Source organism: Phascolarctos cinereus, unplaced genomic scaffold (assembly GCF_003287225.1).
Source record: "Phascolarctos cinereus isolate Bilbo 61053 unplaced genomic scaffold, phaCin_HiC Scaffold_3;HRSCAF=262, whole genome shotgun sequence".
Classification (NCBI taxonomy): Eukaryota; Metazoa; Chordata; class Mammalia; order Diprotodontia; family Phascolarctidae; genus Phascolarctos; species Phascolarctos cinereus.
Genome location: NW_027555736.1, coordinates 65,838,024 through 65,844,023, shown reverse-complemented (window position 1 = coordinate 65,844,023; position 6,000 = coordinate 65,838,024).

Genomic DNA, 6,000 nt, shown 5'->3' with positions numbered 1-6,000 from the left:
TATTTTATACAGCTAGAAAAAATAACAAAATTCATCTGGAAGAACAAAAGGTCCAGAATATCAAGAGAAATAATGAAAAGAAATGCAAGGGAAGGTGGCTTAGCCACACCAGAGCTAAAAATGTATTATAAAGCAGCAACCATCAAAACTATTTGGTACTGGCTAAGAAAAAGAGTGGTGGATCAGTGGAATAGGTTAGGTACAGAAGACACAGTAGTCAATGACTATAGCAATCTGTTTGATAAACCTAAAGACTGCAGCTTCTGGGATAAAAACTCATTATTTAACAGTTGGAAAAAGTGGAAAATGGTATGGCAGAAATTAGGCATAGACCAACATTTACCCTGTATACCAAGAAAAGGTCAAAATGGGTACATGATTTAGACATAAAGAGAGAGACTATAAGCAAATTAGGAGAGCAAGGAATAGTTTCCCTGTCGGATCTATGAAGAATGGAAGAATTTATGACCAAACAAGAGGTAGAGAATATTATGAAATGCAAAATGGACAATTTTGATTACATTAAATTAAAAAGTTTTTGCGCAAACAATGCCAAGGCAACATGATTAGAAGGGAAGCAGAAAGCTGGGAAATCATTTTTAGAGCCAATGTCTCTGATAAAGGTCTTATTTCTAAAATACATAGAGAACTGAGTCAAATTTCTAAGAACACAAGTCATTCCCCAACTGATAAATGGTCAAAGGTTATGAACAGGCAGTTCTCAGGTGAAGAAATTACAGCTATCTTTAGTCATATGAAAAAATGCTCCAAATCCCTATTAATTAGAGAAATGCAATTTAAAACAACTCTGAGATACCACCTCACACCTATCAGATTGGCTAACATGACAAAACAGGAAAAGGATGAATGTTAGAAAAGATATCGGAAAATGGAACATTAATGCATTTTTAGTGGAATTATGAACTGATCCAAGCATTCTGAAGAGCAATTTGGAACTATGCCCAAAGGGCTATAAAACTGTTCATACCCTTTGACCCAGCAATACCCCTTCTAGGTCTGTATCCCCAATAGATCATAAAAAAGGACCCACATGTACAAACATATTTATAGCATCTCTTTTTGTGGTGGCCAAGAATTAGAAATTGAGGGAATGCCATCAATTGGAGAATAACTGAACAAATTGTGGTATATGGATGTAATGCAATACTGTTTTCCATAAGAAATAATGAGCAGATGGACTTCAGAAAAATCTGGAAAGACTTACATGAACTGATGCTGAGTAAAATGAGCAGAACCAGGAGGACATCATACAAAGTAACAGTAACATTGTGCAATGACCAACTTTGATTGACTTAACCCTTCTCAGCAATACAATGATCTAAGAAAATTTCAAAAGACTCATGATGGAAAATGCTATCCACATCCAGAGAATGAATTATGGAGTCTGAATGCAGATTGAAGCATACTATCTTCTCTCTCTCTCTCTTTTTTTTATTTCTTCTTTCTCATGGTTTTTTCTCTTTTGTTCTAATTCTTTACAACATAAATCATGTGGAAATATATTTAACATGATTGTGCATGTATAGCCTATATCTGATTGCACTCTGTCTTGGGGAGGGGAAAGTGGAGGTAGGGAGAGAAAATTAAAACTCAAAATCTTATAGAAGTGAATGTTGAAAACTAAAAACATAAATAAATGATGTTTATGTAGAAGTGTTTCAATTTCATGCAGTTATCCCTTTTATCTTTTGTAATTAACTTCATCTTTGATTCCTTAGTTGTATGATTATTTTCTCTTATACTGGTATGATCTTTTATATTAGGGCCACACATACATTTTGAATTTTTGTGCAGTATAGTGTAAGTTGTTATCTAAGCCTAATTTCTTCCAGACTGCTTTCTAGTTTCCACAGTAGTTTTTTTTAATCAAATAAGAGTTCTTTCCTAAGTAATTTATGTTTGAGAGTTTATTCAAAACTAGGTCTCTAATATGTCCATTTCTCTCTTTTCTAGCCTAGTTAGTTAATCTATTTATTTTTTTTTAACCAAAACAAAATGCTTTGGATAACTACTATGTTGTAATATAGTTTGAGGCTTGGAAGTACAACTTGCTCTTCATTCCAAACCTTTTTCATTATTTACCTTGATTTTCTAGATATTTTGCTATTATTTTATTAAGTTCTATGAAATATTCATTTGGTAATTTGTTATGCCATTAAGATTATAAATTAATTTTCATAGTAATGTCATTTTTATTATGTTACTATGACCCAGTCAAGAGCATTGAATATTCTTCCAATTTTTTGTTTATTCTTCCAGCTATTTAACTTGTCCTTAATTTCTTTAAGGCACAATTACAAGTGTTTTGGGTGCTTTGGTAAATTGACTCACATATATTTTGTGCATTTTGTAGTTATTTTGAATGGAATTTCCATTTCTGCTATTGTCTTCAAGGTTTTTGTTTAATATTATTATAGAGAAATGCTAGTGATTTTTATGGTTTTATTTTGCAGCCTTCAACTTTGCTGACATTATGAATTGCCTCAATTAATAATAGATTTGCTGATTCCCTAGGATTTTCTAAGTAAATCAGGTTATAATCACCAAATAGGGATAATTCTAGTTCCTTTTTGTTTATCTGTATAGTTTATTTTTTCCCTTTTTTGTTATTGCTACTGTTAACATTTCCAGAAGTATGTCAAATAATGATGGAGAGAATGGATTTTTTTCCCATTACTCCTGTGATTATTTGGGAAGGTATATAGTTTGTCCCTATTGTAATACTGCTTAGATAGATACTATTAATGATGATTTTTAGAGGTGCCTCTACACTTATACTTTTATTGTTATTAGCATAAATAATCATTCAAACTCTACTGCAGAAGTGCAATTCTGATGAGCTGGCCATGTTGTTTGAATGCCAAATGTAAGCTTGTCTAAAAGACTATTTTATGGAGAACTACCACAAGGCAAGTGCTCACGTGGTAGTCAGAAGAAGCAATATAAGAACACTCCTAAAGTCTTTTTGAAGAACTTTAACACTGATTGCATGACATGGGAGACACTGGCACAGGACCACCCAGCATGGCATGTCCTCATAAAAGAAAGTGCTGTGCTCTGTGAGTAAAACAGAATTGAAATAGCTCAAAAGAAATGTGAGATGCACAACTTTACAGAATCTACCCCAAATGTTCACATGGCCTATGTGTGCCTGACCTGTGGAAGAGCATTCTGATCTCATATTGGTCTGATCAGCCACAATCTGACTACTATAACTTGACTTTAACATAGTGATGCCATTTTGGTCCTCTTCCAGAATGAGGGACAACCAACCAAAGCTGATGGTAGGATCTATTGACATTCTAAAGCCTTATGTGTGAGTCATTTCAGTATTCTTTGTGATATATAAAACTATTCTTTATTTGAAGCCCAGGAATTGGGGGGGATTAAGGGAAGGAGGGAGTTGCTGACAATTTGAGAGTAAGCCAAATATTAGAATTTCCTAACTCTACCTAGGTGAGTGAGAAGTTCCCATAATCATATTGTGTCAAGGGGGAGCTTTTGGCATACAGACTACATCTATACATGCTGTTTCAACCCACATAAAGAACATTACTAGCCTATTAATATCATTACCCACACTGATGAAATCACAGGTTCTTAAAATGTTAAACTAAAAAATATCCTTCTAGTACAATAAACATTTGAACTAGTATAATTTCAAATTTCTAAGAGCTCTTTCTGGGAAGGCTTATTTTATTGTAAACTACAACTAAGTTACAGCTGTAATTTATAATGACATTACATCATCTAATCATAAGCGATGACTTTTCAGCTTTTACATTGGTACAGAAAATGCAATGAATTTTTCCCATTTTATCAACTAACTTCTACTATTTATTGGACACATTTATCTTTTTCAACCTATGACACCATGTCATCTATTACTATATTATAATGTCCTGAATCATACCCTTATGCTACTAAATAACATCCAAATCAGAGCCAGGACAAACAGATTTTTATCTTAGATGAATTTTGGAAATTGCACCCACTATGTATTGTTTTCTATTCTTCGGCCTAACACATGCACCTTTTCCCCCCCAAGACAATCAGGATTAAATGACTTGCCCAGGGTCACACAGCTAGTAAATGCCAAGTATCTGAGGTCATATTTGAACTCAGATCCTCCTAACTCCAAGGATGGTACTCTATGTACTGTGCCATTTAGCTGCCTCTACCTTGATTTTTCACAAAATAGACCTGGTAAATTGTCTCTTCTATTATAGTCTGAATGATAGGCATTATTCTTCCACTTGGGCTGTACTGGGTAAAAACTGGATAGATAGGCCAAACTCTTTTGAGTAATAACATACTTCATTTAAAAGTCTCTCTAAGACTCCAGAGCTTGAAGCAATTAGCACAGTGACAGCCACAAATAGGGACATCTGAAAGACCTCTCCATTTATGGGGAATTCCATTTTGGCTTTGACTGTATGCTGTATATTCTCTAAGCCAGTAGGGAACTGTCAAGCATGTATTGTCCTGTGTTATATCTTTCATAGTATTAACTATGGTTGATCTATTGAACACAGATATTAATGTTATATCTTTCAGATAATCACTTATAATTTTGTCTCACAAATTGTAGATACTTTATTGGAGGAGAGCCTTTAAGGTGGCATTTTGCTCTTCTAAATCCCATGCTTTGTTATTGGCAACAAGCCATGAGTACATTGGGATTTTGCATTCTCTACCACTTTTAGTCAGATAGGTAGCAAAACAGATAGAGTGTTGGGCCAAGAGTCAGGAGGAACTGACTTCAAATGCAACATTAGATACATACTAGCTGTGTATGCAGGGTTTTATAGCCCTTTGGGCATAGTTCCAAATTACTCTACAAAATGGTTAAATCAAACAGCTCTACCAACAATGCATTAATGTATCATTTTTCCCAAATCCTCTCCACCATTTGTCATTTTCCTTTTCTGTCCTATTAGCCAATCTAATAGGTATGAGGTAATACCTCAGAATTGTTTTAATTTGCATTTCTACAATCAATAGTGAGTTAGACTATTTTTTTCATATATATGGCTCTACATAGCTTTGATTACTTCATCTGAAAACTTCGTATCTTTTGATCATTTATCAATTGGAAAATAACTCTTACCTTTATAAATCTGACTCAGTTCTCTATCTGTTTGAAAAATGAGGCCTTTATTAGAGAAACTTGCTTCAAATTTTTTTTTCACAGTTACTATAGCTAACTGTATTTCCCTCCATCTTAGTCCCTCCCTCGTTTGTTCTATTCTATTCCTCTCACCCTGTCTGTCCTCAAAAGTGTTTTGCTTCTGACTACCCCCTCCACCAACCCACCCTCCCTTTTATCACCCCCTTCTCTTATCCTCTTCTACTTCTACTTTCCTGTAGGGTAAGATAGATTTCTATACCCAATTGAGTATGTATGTTATTCCCTCTTTGAGCCAGTTCTGATGAGAGCAAGTTTTACTCACTCCTTCTCACCTGCTCCCTCTTCTCCTCCACTATAAATTTTTTTTCTTGCCTCTTTTATGTGAGATAATTTACCTCTCTCTCTTTCTCCCAGTACACTTCTCTCTCAATCTTTGATTTTATTTTTTAGATATCATCCCTTCATATTCAACTCACACCTGTGCCCTCTCTCTTCATATACTCCTTCTAACTACCCTAATAATGAGAAATGTCTTATGAATTATAAGTATCATCTTCCCATTTAGGAATATAAACAGTTTAACCTTATTAAGTCCCTTATGATTTCTTTTTTCTGTTTACCTTTTTATGCTTCTCTTGAATCTTGTATTTGAAGACTGATTTTCTTTCAGCTCTGTTCTTTTCATCAAGAATGCTTTAAATTCCTCTATCTAATTGAATGTCCATTTTTCCCCTGAGGGATTATACTCAGTTTTACTGGGTAGGTGATTCTTGGTTGTAATCCTAGCTGCTTTGCCCTCCCTAATAATGCATTCTAAGCCCTCCAATCCTTTAATGTAGAAGCTACTA